Source organism: Mya arenaria, chromosome 7 (genome assembly GCF_026914265.1).
Source record: "Mya arenaria isolate MELC-2E11 chromosome 7, ASM2691426v1".
Lineage (NCBI taxonomy): Eukaryota > Metazoa > Mollusca > Bivalvia > Myida > Myidae > Mya > Mya arenaria.
In genome coordinates, this window is record NC_069128.1 from 51,063,673 (window position 1) to 51,085,043 (window position 21,371).

The following is a 21,371-nucleotide window of genomic DNA, read 5'->3' on the forward strand; positions in this document are numbered from 1 at the left end:
GTTGGTGATTTTCGCCAACCCGTCAGCTGTTGGAGCAAATGTATTCTCATTATAGCCCCAGCACTTTGTGTTTTGTATGTGGCAATTATCTATTAAATATGAAAACTTATTGAGTTTCATTTGCAAAGCTTGATGCGAGACAAAAATGATGTCAACAAGTAATAGCGAATACATGTACATTAGGGTAATTATTCAGATAGAAAGACGCCCACCACTTTGAATTCTATAAATAAGGAAATAACCAGGTGTCCTTGCGAAAAACAGATAAGGTTCTTTGTGTGTCGCCTATTCTTTTAATGTTTGCTGACGTTGAATGTCTGTTAAAAAATAAAAGACTGCCGGTAATGGTTAAACAAATTCCACCTGATACTTTGTATAAGTAATATATGTATTTACTTTATTTTAAAGCAGAGAATTACAACCTCAATTTATAGCCTGTATTAATGTTCCGGGTAACAAAGTACATACTTCGTAACATGCGTGGAGAGAAAATGTTAACATATCACAGCGAATTGTCAGTAAACCCCAATTTCAGAAACTCGAAACGTCTAACAGTAGTCAATCGATTTAAACTTGAGTGCCAAAAGTGCTTTCGTTCACCTTTTATTATTAAACCTTTATATATTTCTTCCGTGTTGGCCTGTCCATTAAATGCCGCATGTTTTTAGTTTTTAATTAAATGATAAATTATGTCAACGATCAATGTATCAAATGGGATAATTTATTACGGACTAAATTATTGAATTGACATTAATCTAAAATGCTATTGAGCAGTCCAGTGTGGTGCTTGTTTACACATTCAAATGTGTTATCGTCAGATAATACGTTTAAATATATTTTGTAAAAGATCTCTTACTGCCCCAATAGTCTCATTTGATTCAGATTTATGAGGTATTGCTTTTTGATGGAATACTTTATTTTCGAATTGCAACATTTCATTTGAAATAATTTTCTTGTTTTGATCTTAAAACCTATACTACAGACAAAGTAACAAAAAGATGAATTGTTCCGATTTTGCTTGAAAACAGGAACTCTTGGGTTTGAAGCTAGTGTGATAACGACTACACCACGGAACCGACGATACGGACATTGTATGTTTAAATGCTATCTAATTAAAACAAACGGTGTTTATCAAATAAAATGATATGGAAATGCCGGGGATCGGACCCTGGGCCTTTTACATGCAAAGCGAATGCTCTACCACATCACCCATATACTTCAATAGCAAAAGAAACATCCAAATTATACTTCATCACGATTTTTTTTCTTACATATAAATATGCAAGTGAACCACATATAAGTCACAATTCTGATGTCAGACTATATAATAGTTTTATGGCTCAACTACACGATTGAGCGATTCCGAACTTTCCGCTGAGTCCCGTTTCGGATTGGACTTTGTAAATAATTATGTTGTAAAAAGATCGACACTCTAAAATAAACATACAATGAATGGTTTGACACATTGACCGCAATCAAGTAACTCTGTTGTATTATAATATACTTCATTGACTAGTTAATCGCTGGATTAGGTAAAGAAATAAGTAAAATGAAAAATATTGGTTCCACTGGGTATCGAACCCAGGACCTCTCGCGTGTGAAGCGAGCGTGATAACCACTACACTACGGAACCGCTGAATTGGACATTTTAGATTTAAGTGAATATCTGATTGAAACCCCAAACATGATTATACTAAATTAAAACCATGCGGAGATGCCAATAGTCCCCCATAATTTTCAATAGCAAAATAAAACATCCAAAAATATTTCAGCGAGTTATTTTCCAAGTATGTTTTAGAATTGTAAACTTTTTTGTATGTATATCAAAATGACTTTTTAAAACTTGTTTACATTTCTTATCCCTTAAATTGATAAAAAAATGCATTTCTCGCAGTTACAAAATGCAACAGAACCAATTGTATAATCAAATTAAGACGCGCACATATTTATTACGAAATTTGCATATCACGTGACTAATAATTTTCATTTTAAAACTAGAAAGTTACCGGTTTGAATATTTTTTGAAACAAAAAATCAATTTTACACTGTTATTTTCATCAAGTATTTCAATTGAAAACTAAATGATATTGAACTGAAGAAAAGGGAGGAAATTAGTATTGACACATTGAGGTTTAATCCGATTTACAAACATTTGTCAATTTAATGCTAGCACTGAATAGTAGGATATAAAAGCGTATTTTTAAAATTGTTAATGATGAAAAATTGTACATCAAATATATTTATATAAACATACGTTAAGCATCATAGTCTGAACCGGTTAGAAAAATCAAACGGGTCTACAGTTCCTTGTATGGATGTAAATGATCGAGTTAATAAGACATTTTAATTTCGTAAAATAAAAAGAAATCCAAATATACACTGGTTTCACAAATGATGTACGAGTGTACATGTTCTATTACGCTACATTATACACATGTTATACATTGTATAATATACACATTATGTGCAAACCTTAAAATGCGCATTTTGAAGTTTTTCGTGAAGAAAATACCCTTTCCGTAGGTCTTTACGTAATGCTAAATATATAATACTCGAAAATCAAATTATAATATACAGGTATATGCTCTTAGTATTATCAGATTAATGTAAAATTGTAAAAATAGTGTGCATATTGTAGGTCCTTTCCGAAAATATACTTCCTTAATGGTAATTGCGTTCTTACATCATCAATACTTAATCTTTTCCATTGAGATTTGAAATTATTTGCTTTAGGATGCAAATTATCACATTCTTACCCTAAATATCCTTTATTTTTGATTTTTTTTTGTATTTTCACTTGTTTCTTTTAAGCTGCACTCTCGCAGATTTACCGTTTTACAACTTTCTTATTTTTCGTCTTTTCGCATAAATATTGGAATGAGCAAATTTATGCGTAATTATCTGCGAACCAGTGATAAAAGACTGCTGACGCAGATTTTCATATTTCCGTTCCAAAATTAATGTTTTGTCGCTTAAACCGTTACCAACGGTTTAAGAAAAATTTGGTTATAAACATTTACCGAACACATTTTATTATCCAGTTTTTCAAATATTCGTCTGCATCTAATTTATTGATAAGGTTCACATAAAGTGCTCGTAAAATAAAATATTACAAATCCAATCTCCGACCTGCCAATTGCAATAACAATCATATTCTCTGTATGTTCTTCAATACATATTCATCAATGAAACAAAAGGGTTGTCATGGACAAGCGGAATTGCTTAACACTTAAATAACAAACATCTTGTTTAAAGGCACAATACTCATGTCCAAACAAACACAAAACAAGACACAACGATTTAGGACAACAGCTTTTAAAAAAACACTATGATGATCAATATCTGGTAGGAAATGTTAAGAAATCGCCTTTGCACAGTCTGTGAGAAGTAAATCTGTCGGACTCCACACACTTTGACCAGCCCAATTGCGTTCATACCCCGATATTGACATCAACCCCGCATTTCATTCCTTAAATAAGTCTCATCATGACAAGCAATAAAATCAAGTAAGCCAACTTTTGAAGTTCATATTTAATTTACCAAAAACGGCTTGCCACTTGCTATCAAGATACATAAGCCAGGTATGAAATGCTTTTCCCTTCTCAGCAAATATTATTTATAACATGAATGTTGATATGAAATAAGGCATTGCCTTACACGGGCTCTATGTATGTTATCAACTACCGAAACTGCTAATGCGGTACATTTTTTCTTAGGTAAACAAGTTTCAAAGGCGAAATTGATTTTATACGACATACCACGACTATGACTACGACCAATTAGATAATTTAGGTGCATCACAAGTAAAGTTAAGGCAATGCAAAGCTAATTTAATGTTTTAATGTTTGAGAAAAGTCATAATTACAAACATCATTAATATACTTATTTACCCAATACTGAATATCATTCAAGCACGTTACAGTACACAATAATGATTCCTACTTTAAACATAACAAGGTAAACAAAACAGGTTGAGTTTACTTAAAATATTTCGTCATGACGCGGCTTATACATATACATATTATATGATCTCCAGTGGTTTATCGATCGTAATATATTTTATCGAGTATTCACCTATAGAAACAACAATAAAAAAAATGGTGTCAAATAAAAGAGTTGGTTCTCACTCGGTGAAATATTTTTCGATTTTTGAAATACGGAAAAAGTGAAGTTTCCGGAATTGATTTTAATATATGGGTTTGTTTAAGCACAGCGTTTAAGAAAATAGTAATTAAATTGACGATATGCGTCATGATTTTGTTTAGCTATTTAAGTTTCAAATAGCGATCAGATGCCTCATTTAACAGAGTGCTTGCATCAGAACAAGATACATAGATAGTTAAACTCGAAGATGCTCACTGTGGGAAAGTAATGGCCTTTCTAGGCAAATATTGACCCCGTACTACCTTATCCAGTAACAGCCGCGTTCCTGCATACACTATTAAATCAAACTGTGAGTGACATGTCAAATTTGGTTTTATCTATTTAAGGATTGTTTTACCATTTACAAAAGAAGAATAGATTTTCCATCACGAGCGAAATGGGAAGCTTAATGGAAGGCTAAATTATTCTTACGTTTGAAACGATTCTAAATACATCATGACAACAACGTAAGCTGATGAATGAACGTTATAACAAAAGAAAGACATCAAGTTCTGAAAAGATTGCTGAAGATACAATACATTTTGTTTCCTCATAACTTTAAGAACAGTCATACAAGAGTTGCGAAATAATTGAATAACATGGATGACACAATTTTTTGTAAAATGCCGTTATCTTTAACAATCAGCTTTATGTTAAGACACATTTGTATTGTTTAAGATTCCATAGTCTTATTACGCTTCACTTCCCTCAATAAATGTTAGCGTTAGGCTAAGGCGATCCTTATAGATGTCCATAACAACAATCGTCATCACATGACCTTAACGGCACTGTAGAGGCATTTTGTCCCATTTATATCAATTTCTGCCACAATGTTTTTTGACACAGACCACTGTACCCATTGCCGCCATTGTTAGTAATTTTTTTCTTTTCGCAGAGGACGTCTTAATTGAGATGTAGTTATCTATATGTTACTACTAATTGCGTTACTATTAATGAATAATATATAATGAAGAATATGTTGTATAAAAAGGCATTACAATATCACACCTGCTTCGTTCATTAATAAATTGTTTAAGGAAAATGTTCAGGTTTGGGAATTTTCATAGAGCATATTGGTTTATGACTACAAATTTACATTTTCATTCTATGGGAAACAACAATAATTTCTCAATTAATAACTTTCTACTGTCATTTTTGAAGAGCGCACTATGAAATGTTTTACACGTAATAAAACACTTTTGGCATTTGGCAAGGTGTTGATATTTTAATTTGGTACTGTATAATTTTGAAGGCTCACTGGTTTAGTTTTGGCAGAAATATTATTTATCGCACACTTTTTATTTACCACCCACACTTTCTCTGAAACAAGCCGTATGAAATCCATGGAAACGCTCAGATAATTAGAACAACAGAAAAAACTTCTATAAGTAAGTAATTTAAAAAAATAAAAAAATAAATTGCACATAATTCTTAAAGAATTGGGCCGGTTTACGTTGTATGCCGCTGCCATAAGGACTGCTTTTATCTTCTAAATCTAGTGCTGTCACACATGTTGTTAAATAATGCAATATGCACCGATCTACACAATGAATATGTTATATTGTGTTTTGCATATTTTATGAGAATGGGACACTCTTCCGCGATTTTTTAAACACTCACAAGATAACATTTGAACAAAAAATACAGCTTATATTCTACATAACGTCTATTTCTTAAGGTAAATGGAAAACATCGACGAAGACAAAGTGCTTAATCACGCTGAAATAAATAAATCCATCCAGTTCAAAAAGCAGATTGAATGGATTACCATGAACAATAGGAAACTATAGACTTACTAACAATGAATAGTATACTTGGCTTTGTTCACAGGTCCTTGCATTGTCACTATCATTGATGCAAATTAAAATAGGGAAAAGTCCCTGCGATAAGCATAATCCATCAATGGATAAGGGGAATAAGCTTTAATTATAAGGAAAATTTAATGTGAGACTGTTGATAATAAAACAATTCTTTAATATTGAATTTCTTGTGGATCCGAACACAAAACCATTTAAAAATGGGTTTTAACTACAAGTTCAACATTATGTGAATAATGCTGGTCAAAAAAAGAGTGAAAATGACCAAATGTTATCATTTCATTCTAGCCAAAAATAAGTGATCCAGTTTTTATTGGACAATTTCTTCCAGTCATTTCCCCATCAAATAAACATAAAATAACAACATCATCCACAATATTACGTGCGATGATCAAACCCGGGACTAGACCAATGTTATCTAGAGCTCGATGTCCTTACCACAATAGTGTTGTCACCGCAAACATATTCATATTGCTATTAAAGATTTAAAATGATTTTGCATCCACTATTGGCTCGTTATGATTAATACATTGTCAATGCTTTGAGTAGAGTAAATCGAATGTGACGGTTAACCACATCCTTTTATAGACGAGCATAACAACCAAACCACGTTACAAAATATTTCGCAAAGCTTAAGAAATAATATGTTTGACTGCTCGTTTAGTTCATGTAATATCTGTTTATTACGCTACGACGTACATGACTAGATTCATGTCAATGGTGCAGATTTGTGGGAAGATGTAGTGAGGGCAATGGGGAGTGCGAAGAAAAAAGACAAGTAGAATACATGATTGATTAGACAAAAACCATGAAACGAACGAGGTGAAAAGACAACTTGCCCATCTACAAAGACGATCGAGTTGATTTAGCAATGATAATATGACCACATTTGTATTTTACTTAATGTATTAAAATATTATTTGATTTAATTTTCAAGTGTCTGCGGATTAGAGAAAACAATTTACCAAGAGATATTATAATACTGGTCAAAATTTCCCATATTTGCATAACTTGCAGAAGAAACTGTCAATATTTATGAGACTCCTATGCAAAATTTTTGAAACCACGGAATTCAAGGAAATAAATATAATGTATTACTAACACAGTTAAATACGTTATGGTATACGATATATTGCTGTGATCAGATGGCTGTGTGATTTTCTTATATAGATAAAAAATGTGCTTCGACTATATTTTGAAAAAACATTTGTCATAATTATATTTTGGGAATTTTGAACCTATAAAAGTGATAAATAAACTCTCAAAATATGTGATGAACAGTAATTATTTGAACCTAAGGAATCAAGATTCTCGCACATTTGCCCATCAAGAACGCCTGCCTTGGACAAACGCTTGTTGGTGAATTGAAAGACTGCCTGGCAATTCGAACTAGGTAAAATAGCATTGCAACGTTGTTTTTGTTGTCTTTTCAGACATTATTTATAAAACAAACCTATTATATGCAAAAAGTAGTTTGTGTTGTCTTATTTTAAAAAAGTTTACCTTCATGAAGAAAATTTTGTTGTACTTTTATACATTTGCTACATGGAGGCATTCATGTCAAAACCCTAAAAGTAAACCCCCAGATCAATAAATTTACAAATTTATAAACAAACTACATGGACAGGCTAAGCAGTAAAAATAACAATAGTTTTGAAGGTGTTAAAAGTAGATATTTTTTCACTTTCTTACTAGATTATAAGACCCGTCGGAAGCATAAATAAATCGACAGCCTTAGATTTCACTTAATTCTAAGTGTTTTGCTTAAACTGTAAAGATAACTGACACTGTAAAGAAAACTGACAAAGGGGCTGAGGGGAATGACTTAAGCGTGCTTATGGACAACGAAAAAACGATATTGAATACTGCTCCGATTTAGCCCTGTCTATTCAGAGAAACCGCCCTACAGTAGCAACGTTATATGTAGCACTGTCAACATCACTAGCTTTCACTGACTCTGGCTGAAGCGGTATTCTATGTTTAAGAGTCAATAAGTCGTATTAAATGATCCCAAGGGACAAGAGAATTCATAACTACACCGTGAACTTGTTAAACTGGGATAGCTTCCTAGATAATAAACGTTCCACAGAAGGCATGGACATGACAGCGTGATAATTGAAAAACTAGAAATAGCTGTTTCATTAATACTCTTTTTCGGTCTTCCAACACTCCTAAATGGTCATTACGGTTAGGTGAACTGATAACTGTAAAATTTACTCGGATTTGTAACAAACACATCTGACTGATTGGGAGATAAATTGCTTCGATTAAAAAATACTGATGTTTATGTTATAATTCTAAAGAACAATGTATTAACTTTTGTATTGAATGTAATTTCGTAAACATGCATTTTATTCTACCTTTCCTTTCGTTTCTTCGCCATTGAACTTTGAGCATTTTCGCTGTGTCACATGGAACATGTTCGTCTAATCAACTGCGGTTAAAACATAATGTTTTAAAATTTCGAATTCCGTCACAAAATACCAGAATTCAGCCACCACATAAAATAAGAAAAACATACTTTATACATATAATTATATGTATATAAGTACATATATGCAAACAGCTGCAACATTGACCGTTCAATAATAGTGTTAATCAGTATTTTGGGGACAAATTGTTTGAACAGTAAAGAGCCTTTTTGATTTAGGGGACACCCTTGACTAATGTAGAATATAAATTTGAAAGAGGGCAGATTACCAAATAATGTCCGTGATGGCAAATTAGTGTCAGCGGTTGATTAAATTGTATTATTTTATATTTCCAGAAGTTATAATCCATGATTATATCAACCGAAATTATGAAAAAAAACATAATAAAGATAAAGTACGTCATTATATTAATTGAAGATATTTCCTTGATAATACGCGGAAAACTTCGGTTAAATTCCAAACAAATTGCAAAACAGTTCTTATTTGACAGCAGGACATTTATCATCCTTAATAAATTAAAACAATTCTGCAGCAAAGGTAAACATTTTTTTTTTGATTTATGATGTTATCAGCTATTCATTTCTAATATTCTGCGCACATTTTTAAAGTTTTATTAATGCAGTGTTAGACCCCTGGGTTCCACTGTGAAGTTGTACTTATCCAATAAACTCAATGGAACTTCCGGCGCCATCATTTTATGATAGCAATGAATGTGTACCATTATTCCATATTTTGGTCATTTCTTTGAAAATGTACTAGCAACATGGATTATACACTTTGGTATCTTTTGGAGGCATACATTGTTTTGAGAGTTATGCCATGTTGATTTTTGTTATAAATTGTTCTCGTTTAATCTGGTCTGCGCTTAGCAAAAACACACAAAACAATACGTTGACATAAGTTATTAAGCCTGTGGAAAGGGTTAAATAATGGGAACACAGTTTACAATGCAATAAATAAAGTGGTATATCGAATATGATAAGGTTATCATACCGATATGAATAAAAATGCTATGTTTTGATCGTATAAGTAAAAGCAAAGGTTTTTTTATATCCAATGTAAGCAAGTGGATAAGAATTTCATTCTTGAAATAAGTTAAAGCAGACGTGCTGAGATCAAGATAAAATGTTCAAATGCTTATTTATATTCTCGAACAAGGGAGGTGTTCAGATAAATGGTCTTAATTGAATGCGTACGCAATTTTAATGTAGAAGAAATACACATTATACAGACATAGGTTTTGAGATGTAAACTTTTAAGACACACGTAATAGATATGCAGTGGTGTGCGACCACATCCTCAACAAGTCGTACCTGATGTGATTCCTGGCCAAGGTGCATGTGTTTTGTTCGTGGTTACGAAGCCGGACACGTAAGTTACTGCCGTATACACCGTTTCCTCATTACACAATACCTTTTTCTCGTACAAGATTGTGCCAACCACAGAATTTTAACATTAATTACCACAACTTAATTCCCAATACTTTTAAATAGATAAAGTTAAATCTCAGTTATATTACACAATAACCATTGAAAGATAAGCGACTCAACACGCACACAAACAAGACCGCGACCTAATATCAACAAAGATTACTCTAAATCTTCGTATCAACTCAATTAATCACATGACATCAAAAATGAGTCAAAATTTAAAATGTATTTATTGCATTTGAAATCTGTCGTCGAATATGTTGATTATTGTTTTTGTCAAGATTACGCCAAAATATATTCTGCAGCAGTAAATAAAATCTAGTACAACTTAAATCATAGTTTTTGAACAATATCTCGAGTAAATGTTTCAAATATTTACATATAAGGTTTTTATCATCTTTTATGGAAAAATACGGTCAATGAATCATGGTCAGTTGATTTGCTCTTATATTTATATAGTTTTAAACCAAACAATTTCTTAGACTTCTTCAAAATGAATGAGTCGTCTTTAGATCAACAATCTAAACTTATTTAATAGCAGCCATTTCGTAATGTTTACCCCTTTTGTTTTTCTTACCAATACATTATCATGGACAATTGTCTCACAACAAAACAAAAATATTTCTAATCGTGAAACGCTTGTAAAACTTGGCCTTAAGGCAAATAAATTAATTACAATTCGTGATGTAGAAAAATCTTATTTTTTCGTTTACATGAGAGCCCTTGAGAAGCAAATGGTTTTGCATTATATCGACAGCCTTTGGAATTTATTTATTTTAACCAAATTATTATAAAATATTTGCTCCAGCATGAAACATAATGAGCGATTTTAACAAAGCATAATGCTTAACAAAGTCGACGTCAAAAGGTAGCACCGAATACATATACATAAGGGGCATTATTTAGATAGAAAAACGCCCACTCTTTTAATTCTATGAATACGTTAATAACATTTTGTTCTTGATATTCGAAAAGCAGCGAAAAAATAGTGTCCATGTCGTCAATTGTTTTTTTTTTATGTTTTTGCTAATGGATTGACATTTAGCAACTGACAAAATTAAAAGACTGCCGGAAATGCATAAACATATTCAACCTGAAACTTTTATTGGTATTCGTATTGTAATACGATGTTTGTTTTTTGTTTCGTTTAAAAGCAATGATCTAAACGACCTCAATTTAAAGCCTGAAATAATGGTCGGCAAAACAAAGTACATTTGTCAGACTATTGTGATCCAAACAAAAAATGTAACATCCCATTGAAATACCTTGTAAAATATGAGCTGAAGCATCCAATCCAAGTGCAGATGTAGATTTATAATCGATATCAGGAACCTCAAAATGCATGTCGTCTCAGTCGGTCGTCAGTCAAAGTATGTCTATTTCCTGTCAGCTAGGTCCCTACATAAGCTTCTATTAGTCTGGTTTATTACAATAGATAAGGTGGCTGGTTCCTAGAACACAACTGGACATACGTATAATGCAGAGTGTTCTGATCACAGCGTAATCGTCGGTAAACCAGATTATGAAAATCCCAAAACGTCTTGCAACAGCCAATACAATTAAAATGTTGTGCGAAAATGTGCTTTGTCCAAATCTTATTTTTTAAGCTGTCTATATTAAAGATGGACTCGTACTCAGCTAATAAGAATTTTCACAAGTAATACAGTTGTTTTGATATACAAAAAAGGATGAATAAATATCGAAAACACTGGGATTGATAAAAGATACCGAGTTTAATTTGCAAGAAAGTGCAGGAAACACGGTATTTGAACTTTATTAGACGAAAGTAGATCACAGTAAAATTTTTAGCACTCACCAATCATTTCATAATTTTGCGTTTTCATCAATTAAGTACACGGTTATCAATAATTAATATTCACCATAAATGCAGTTAAAGGTTTATCACTCAAAACTTATGTTTGTTATACATGTGTACGTATTGATATTACATAAGAGGATCACTTGAGAGTGTTGAATGCATATTTTCAATCATTAGCTTATTGACGAATCTTTCCATAGATCAACGTTTCAAACTTCGATGATAAATTACAAGGTGAATTATTGATTTGCCATTAGTCTAAAATGTTTGTGAACAGACAAGTGCGGATTTTGATCGTTCATTAGAGTATGCTATCGTTAGATTATAGTTCAACTATACTGTCTATAGTTTGCCACAGGTATCGTGTTTGTCCCAGCAGTCTAGTTAATTAATTAAGTAATTAATCATTAAATTCAGATTGAAAACGTAATGCTACATTTTCGTAATGTATCATTTTAAATGAAATACAATCAAAACCCGTTGTGTTAAAGTCGTTGGGCCTTAGGAAATACATCGATATAACGAACATTCGAAGCAACCGTATTACAAAACATGGCAAAATAAACCCAAATATTTGAATTGTTCGACATAACCGGAACATCGAGATAACTGAGTTCGACATAGCAAGGTTCGACTGTATGTGTTACTCGATGATTTCCATTAATCTATGGATTATTAAAATAATTTTTTCAGAATTTATAGTTCCAAAAGAAATGTCTAATATGACCTTGTTCGAAATCATACCATTCAACTGTAATTCGTCTTAAATCAATTAAACACGATAACTGTTAGGAATCTCTAGGCATTTTGTAAAACGATACATACCCAAATAACGCCCATGGAAACAGAATCCCTTGGTAAACCTGTCCCATAGGCTTACTGAATACGAATAAAGCATTGAGCAGGATCCAATTATCGACGGAACTTAACGAAGCTGATCATTCATTTTAAATCTGTAACTCTACTTGCCTCATTCTTCGTCAACATCGTTTTACCTTGTTCTTCTGATCATTAAATATGATGTAATGATTCCTGCCAAAGACTGTGAATTAACATTTGATATATACGTTTTGCAGATGATTATCGTGTAAGTGTAATGCCATGCCATTTCTTTATTAAATAGAATTGTGTACAACATTGATAACAGTTCGTTTTAATTGTTGTTTATAATTATGAATAGTGTTTTATCAACAAAAATCTGACATTTCTGTGTACATTAATCCAAAGGGAAAAAAGCCATGTGACATATCCGGAAGGTAGGTAGAGGACTGACATTGATGTGCACGGACTGGAGGTGACATATTCTAGATAAATCGAGATAACATAGCCGGAGAGCAAACTAAGCTGGCATAGATGGATGCAAAGTAAAAGACGGTCATTTACGTGGACGAGCCAGACGATAAATCGAGGTGACATAGCCGGAATAACAGTACAGGGCTTACATTGATGTGCATAAGCAGGACATAAGTCGAGGTGACATTGCTGGAAGATAAATCCAGGTTTCAGAGCCGGAACACAAGTCGATGTGACATAACCGGAATTTCCACCTGAACATTTACTTGATCTCTGTATATTAAGATTACATGAACAAGAATAGAAAATAATCACTAAACCTTTATCCGTAAGGAAAGAGCCTGCATTGTTCTGAGTCACTCTCTTGCATCTGAATCGCTGTACAATCTTTATTAATAAATACATACTTTGGGAGTATAAAACTATGTTTATTTGGCTAGATTTAGAATTATTTTAAAATCCTTATTGATATTTTTGCGGCATCGGTATATCCTTATCGCACACATTGGCAATGTACTATAAGATATAGGTACTTTCATATTCACATTCAGGGCCGGCCACAATGCAAAAGTGGGTGGATAATATAAAAAACTGAAACGTTAAAAGTTCATGATTTATTTAGTTTTGAGGAACGAACCTTTTAAGGAGCGAAAAATATATACTTGATGACATGTTTTGGATAGTAAGGTGTTAAATAAATTTAACAAAAGAAGATTTTATCAGATTTTGCATAAAAAAACATTCACATTATTTTGGAAAAATCAATCGACATTATTACCTTGTTATTGTGTCAAAATGCCCAAGACAATGTCTTGAGAGTTTATGATGATATCTTGTCAAATAAGAACGTTATTCAGCAACAACAACAAAAATAATGGATGAAATTTATTTCCGGGTTACAAAAATGCATAACTCTTTTTAAAATAGCTGCAATCAACACAAAACCCTAAGACATTGTTGATTGGGCAGTTCCGATAAATATGACTTAAAAACATACGCTTTTTGTATTCAGACATTTCCGGGAAAACGTAAATGTATTTTGACTGGATAAAATTTTCTTTCGTAATTACTCAACTCCTTATTACAGCTTTTCACATTGCAACGGATATATGAATCATGCTCGTTTACTATCAAACATAAACAAAAAAATAAAATAATTTTTTGTAAACATTTTAAATTTTGGTCCTTCAATAAGCTTTTCATTGATGCCGGCCCTTAAAAGGAACAGTGAATCACTAACAATACAAGCACAGTGCCTTATTGATCATTTTTTATACATGAGCGCAATATTTGGAGCCTGTATAAGCTCACCTCTACAGACCTGAACTGCGAAAAACAATATTAAGTACAGTATCTTTGTTGGATGCCAGTTTGTATTGCCTTTCCACGTAAGTAAGGACAATAAAGGTTTCATGTTTGAGGTTATTAATTCATTAAATAATGTCTATATCTGACGTATTTGTTTTACATTAACACGATGTGAGAAGTAATCTATTTCGGTATATGAAGCAGTTTAACTTACTCTTCACACAGTATTTTAATGGCAAAGCAGTTTTGATAATTGGACTCCTATTTTTGGGAAGAAACGTTGAACTTCCAATTAATAATTTTATCCAGTTTACTACAATTATTTTACATTATCTTCCAATACTTATTTACGATAGAGTCAAACAATAGAGTCTACTTTCTTACTACTTACTTATCTTCAGCCAATCAGTGCAGTTTTTTTTAAGTTTTGCCTTAAAACTGTTTCTTTTTTATCCAACCGCCGGTAATCAAACCCTCTACCCTTATTTAAAAGTATGTGTTACGAAGTGATATCCAAATATTCGATTCAATCCAAAATATTTATAATATACTTAGATTTTTCTACTGATAAAAATAAATATACCGAACAAATACTATCAATTCTTCGTATTCTAATATAATAATTAATAATTTAATATCGTAATTAGAAAAACTAAATCATTTTGATTTCACATACATGTTTTAATGTGTTTCACAATCAATTCTCCTTCCCCTATAATCAGCTGTATCCAACACTTCCACTAATCCGTCTATCCCCCGAGCTGGGTTTTCTTCACAATCTTTTCCTACCTCTCACATACTTGGTCCTGAAGCTCCAACATACCCCTTCCCTTCTTGTCCAGGCAATAGCGAGGATGCGAGCAGCTTGACAACAATGCAAATGTATATTTTGCCGGCTTCTGTCCCGGGTCTTCTGCTGTTTTGTATCCCTCCCATGTGAACGTGTAATGGTAGTTCACCAACTGGTTTTTCTCAATCGTCTTTTCGAATGCTCACCGACATCTTTCCTTGCCGTTATTATCGATATATCGCAAATTCACCGGATGTTCGTCCTGTATAAATGTGTCATTACAATCTAACTTGTATGTTCACATGGCCCTCTGTTCTACGATGTATCACGGCTCGTATAATATCCTCAGTTCGCATTTCAACACATCACGGCTCGTATAATATCCTCAATTCGCATTTCAACACAGCCAGTTATGAATCGTATGTACAAATTTGATGTTCGGAACGTCGCCACTATACTGGGACTGACCCGGCGTATTCTCCAATGAGTCATACAACTGAGTTTTTGTATGTTTAACATGCACAAAAGACATGACTTCATGATGATTCCACAAAATCAAAAATTTCGTTCCATCACCGATCTTTCGATAAACGATTCACACAGAGTTCTTTTTATTCAACATGTGTTAGGTGTTTCATTATAGCGTGCCTCACACAATTAAATAATTAATAATGTAGTAAAAAAAATAACTGTTGAATAATATATGCGATATGTTCGCATTTAAGATTCAAAATATTTCATAAAGTCAATATTACTAACTAGAATTTAATAGATAGTTTTCTTCAACCCATTCCAAACATCATGTCCTACAACGTCCGGCATAAACGTTCAAATTCTATGTTTACCATGTTGACTCCAATGTCTCTGCTTGCTACCCTGTAATTTTCTTGTAGTCTTATCTCGGTCATGACGTCGTGTACAGATATACACAGTTCCGTACCTCCCTCAGGGCCAGTCAGCATTTAATTGTGACCAACTGGAAAACGATATGGTATTTCAAGATAACGCGTTGGGGTCAAGAAGGTGTCACAGGTTTTCTGTGCGAATGCCGATGTCTGTCAGCCCTGCGCATGAAATGCCAGGCAGAATCTGCCCAGATGGGGGAAAAGTTGATCACCCATGTTATATACACTTACTTAAGATCCTAGGTTGAACTGTCCACAGTGGACACTGTTAGCCCTTTTAAGTACATGAAAGCTAGCGTGATAACTATTCTCGTATCAATTTCTTTCTCCAAGACCATACCATCTACGTTATAAGTGAGACCTATATACGTGCGTATGAACTGAGTTCCAATACGTCTGCATGTATATGAGGCATTGGTTACAAGGACGCTGGACCAGCTCCTCCTCTTCCCTCAGCCCTTACCTTTCGAAGCGTGTACTCGTTTTTCTTGCCTCGTCCTATAAGGTCTAGAACAGGTACTTTTTTAAGCGATTGTAGTAGAGGTACTCTCGTTTTACAGGGTGGTGTATGTTGCAATGCCATCGTAACCGAACGAGATAAACGTCAAATTTGAGCAGTATCACCGGGGTGACTCGGTTCTTTAAGTAGCTTGTCGACATGTTATGCAACAGAACCCTTTCAATAAAATCAAAATCGATTGCTCCTGTAAAGGAACGTTCAGTTTTTTGTCTTTAGAAGTTTAACGTTTACTTGTGTTGAATGTGTATATTCAATTGAATTTCTTAGTTTATCTTATATCCCTGTTGTTTTATTATTTAGTTTTATCCAGCTGTGTTTCAAAGATATGTTTCATATTCTCCATATTTACCGATAGTGTGCCTTCATATTGGTTTATGCGTCGCACTGTAATTATGATATATTTCTAGTTGTTTCACATTCTTTCCCTGTGCAAACCTATTGCTCATAAAGCGTTATTTATAACATTTATATAATGTTATTTATAACAATTATGGAAAGTTAAGTATATTGTAGATAAACATGCGTCAATGACAGATAATATGAAATTTTAAAATGTTTCATTTATCATTATGGAGGAAAACTAGTAAAACGATTTGTCATTTTTATGAATTGTTGAATCAGTTACAAAAATGCAATGAAAATGAATCTACTTTAAATTTAAAGCATTTCAAAACAACCAAGACGCATGAATGGGATTGTGCTTACAATAAATAGCATAATATTTTATGATTTGTAGATAATATAACATCTCATATTTAACAATGTATATTCTCTGGTTTTAATTAGCAAATTTTAACATGTTTCTTAACTGCGAATTCCATTCAATTACTATGAATATTTTAACCGATCTTCTAAATACAATTTCTTCATGAATGTCACACGTATCGCAAAACTCGATGCACGTAGGATGCAAACAAAGTACATCAACATTCGACGATGAAAAATGACTGTTTATTAAATCAATATTATTATTGTTACAACATCTTATACTAGAGACAAATCACAAGATGTGATTACACTATGACTCAAGTAATAGCCCTTATTGAAACTAATAAAAACGTTCTTGTTCTCCAATACCTTTAATTAAATGAAACAGAGAGATAGTGTATAACTTGTGTAAATTTTAAACAGACGTTGATGTCGGACAGATCATTGCCGGTATGCAGTAATCGCATGTTTAACTATGTCCCATAACAAGATTTCAACAAAACCAACTACAACAGTTTGTGCTAATTTTATACACAAAATTTTGGACAAATATTGTTCATCGTTTTTATCTCATTATATTGTTTAAAGCACATATGTAACACATTTATAATTCAAATGTTTGGATTCAACAAAATACTAATTCACAAAATAATCGGCAAAAGTCGAAATACTTTTTTTCAATTACCACTAAAAGGGAACGATAATAAAATATGTAAAGATTTTCATTAGTTTAACTTGTTCATCGATGTATTTTTTATTATGTTTTAAAAATAATCCATTTTAGATTCATGCACTTCTCAAGATTTTTATTAATGCATTTTAATATCAGTCCCGTCTCTCCAGCAATAAGCTGTGTTCTACTCTGCCGGTAATACTACTTTAAAAAATCCTTACCTGATTTTGTATTTCCTTACATATTTAAGATAAAAATAAATAAATCAGAAAAAGAAACACTTCAATCATTTAAATATCTTAAAATTGAATGTCTTATTTCATCACAATTTAATGTAAGTTTTTATGTGTGTTTTGCTATTCTATAACATACGTGTAGTATAAAAACAAATACATGTCGTCGAGACGTAAATTCATTGTTGAGTATGTCAATGTGTGTTGCCTCTGGCAATAGCTCTTGAGCATTTTTCTACGTGTTCAGCTATTCTATCGCATAATTTAGAAATAATTTCTTGTTGGTGAACCGTTAATTCTTTGTATTGTTTCTCACTATGGCTTGCCTCCGCCGTTTGTTTTATATGTTCAACAGGATTTTCGATCGTTTCCGGAGGGTAATTTACACTTTGGGCGTTATCTTCCGGTTCGGATTTGTCAAACCAGCAAAGTCGTGCCCGAGTATTAAATATATATTTCAGTATTCCCGTCATAGCGTCTGTGTTACATCTTTCCAGATACACGGGGATTATTGGTACCTGGCCAAGATTTGCATAGTGAAGTTCTTTTTTGCACCATTCACTCTTGATGAATGCATTTGATATAAAACACACAACCACATAACTATTTTTCACAGCATCAACAATACAGTCATCAAGGAATTCGCCAATTTTGAAATGCCTGTCGCCAAGTAAAATTAAAGAGTCTTCTTGTCCTTTATGCTCGAACTGTTTGGAGAGTGTGGATTTCATTATATCATAAAAGGTTCCTATCACAATATTCTCATCATCTGAACAATATGAAAAGAAAACAATATATTTGGGCTTTTCGTTGCGGTTGTAGTTAACGATACACATTTCCTTGTTTTGTAAATTGTAATTCTTTCTTCGAAGGAAATAACAACGAAATAAAACAACACAAACTATTACAATAGAACCTCCGATGACAGATAAAATAATTAACAACTTTTGAGCAGACCCGATTTTCGATTGACACAACTCTTCTAAGCTGTTGGAGGAATTCTTGCTCGAAGAGAGGTCATACAGCTTATCACTTTGTTCACATTTTAGGGACATTCTGACATTGTACAGCTGCGATGCCCGTAAAATCCCACAACTGCACTCAATCAAGTTGGATTTCAAGTATACGTCTAATATTGTTAGACTGTTAAGTATTTGTAAAGACTCCAAAAACTGATAACCGAGTGTTTTCAATTTATTGTTTTCAAGATCTATTGATTGTAAGTGTATATTCGTTGCCAAATTCACATCAAAAGTTGTAAGACTATTTCCTGAAATATTGATGTGTTCCAGCAAAATGTTTTGTTTAAATGTATCTCGTGGAATAACTGTAATGCCATTATATGCTATGTCCAGTATTCTTAAATTTGTATTTCTTGATATAAAACTAGCCAGTTCAGTATCATTGAATAACCCAATTTTCAGTCCCGGTAAAAGTAATATTTTAAGCAATGGAATGTCCTGAACAAATGAGGACTTAATAATTGGTCCAGGATATGCTGATTCCAAATAGGACGCGTCCAGTAGCTTCAAATGTTTGAAATCAACTAACGGGCCGACCTGTTTAGATGTCTTACTTCCAGATAAAACCAAATTTGTCAGTTTATTGTCTTTGTCGTAACAGGTGTGGTTCGAAAAATCCCAGAAAAAGGTATCCATGTTAATGAATCGTAGTTGCAGTGTACGTATTTCTTTCGCATTTATACAACCCGTGCTTGCATTTATATATTCCATAGGAGGGCATGTATCAGTAGAACGTTTAAACAAGAACTTTGAATCGACGGTAGATACAATACTTTCTTGTCCTCTCACTAAAACGGGCCAATGGTCCATTGTTATAACTTCAAGATATTTGAGCTTTATTAAAGCCGCAATACAATTCGTATAGCCGATAATAAATGTCCCTGACATATTCAGTACCTTGAGATTAGGTAAGTGCAGGAACGAATCTTCTATTAGATTCAACCTAGTCCAACTGATATCTAACACTTCCAAGCTGGTGTTCGCAAGGTTTCTGAAAAAGTGTGCCCCTATGGAAACGGTCGGACGATCTTCGAGGTTGTATATGCCACTTACATTTAAAACTTTGAGATTTCTTAATTCGTTGTTCATTAAACCACTTGTCACTTGTTCGAATGACAATTTACTGTTCATTGCCAAGTCGATAACCTTTAAATGAGGACTTCCTTTGAACGCTTCATATTCAATGTCTACTATATTACAGTTATAAAGACGTAGACTGTGTAGCTTGCTAAAGATTGACAGAAATGAAATAGTGACGACAAAGTCGTCTTCATTGTTTGATATATCCAACATTTCAACTGAAGAAAACACTTCGTGAAAACTTTTATTTTGAAATAAATAAAATCCATTTCCTTGTATAACAAACCGATCAATTATTTGTGCGTTCTCCGTCAGACATAAATTGTGGTTGTGGTTCCCGTCTTTCAAAATGCAAGAAATTGTATTATATCCATCTATATATGCAAATGTACACGAACACTGTTGTTCGAACGTTTTGTCCTTTTTAGTACATAACACTGATTTTATAATACCATGATTATTGTATAAAACACTGAGAAAGAAAAGAAAAAGAATACTGTGTATTTCAATTATTTCCATTTTGTTATCTAGTTTAAAACAGTTTTAAACCTTACACACATAGTTACAGGAAGGTGAATGAATAAACATATCACATCTGTATTTATATAATATTTGTAGTTATGCTTCAAAAAGCTTATGTTTATTGCATAACGATGCGAAACCTTAAACTATACCGTCGTATTTAAATTCATATTCAATTATTTCAAACGTACGTAGATGTAACACAACAGTCCATCATATGCGCTTCTTGTTAATTAGGACTCAAGACATAGAAAGCGCGCATATTGTAAATGTTTAAGTTTATTAAGTTGTGAGAAAATTTGGAAATATAGTGTATTGTGATCGTTAATCATTGTCGGCTAAGCGCTTTGTTTATGCGTTCAACGACACTGATAAAACGTTTTTCTAACGAACGAATGGCTTTGACTATTTTTCTTTCTTTTATTCATAATAATTCAATAATGTAAGGACCTTACATTATTGATTACTTAAGAACCAGGTATATTGATGCTTTCTATATAAACGCATTGAACGAAGGCTTTACTTCTGTTTTTCTTAAATGTTTAACAATTAAAATTTCTGTTCAAAGTAAACCGTTTAAAAGGCGTTTTTTTGTTTATTATAAAATTATGCATTCGTGTACTCAAGTACATGTATTTATTTCTTAAATGATTTACTGTCCTAAAGTCCAAGATTC

At 32.7% G+C, this 21,371-nt stretch overlaps 1 non-coding gene across 1 annotated transcript; it reads right to left on the reverse strand.

Moving 5' to 3' along the window:
• Positions 1 to 1,560: 1,560 nt before the first annotated feature.
• Positions 1,561 to 1,633, reverse strand: Trnav-cac (transfer RNA valine (anticodon CAC)). Its single transcript has one exon. It is a non-coding gene; the product is annotated as a tRNA-Val (tRNA).
• Positions 1,634 to 21,371: the final 19,738 nt, after the last annotated feature.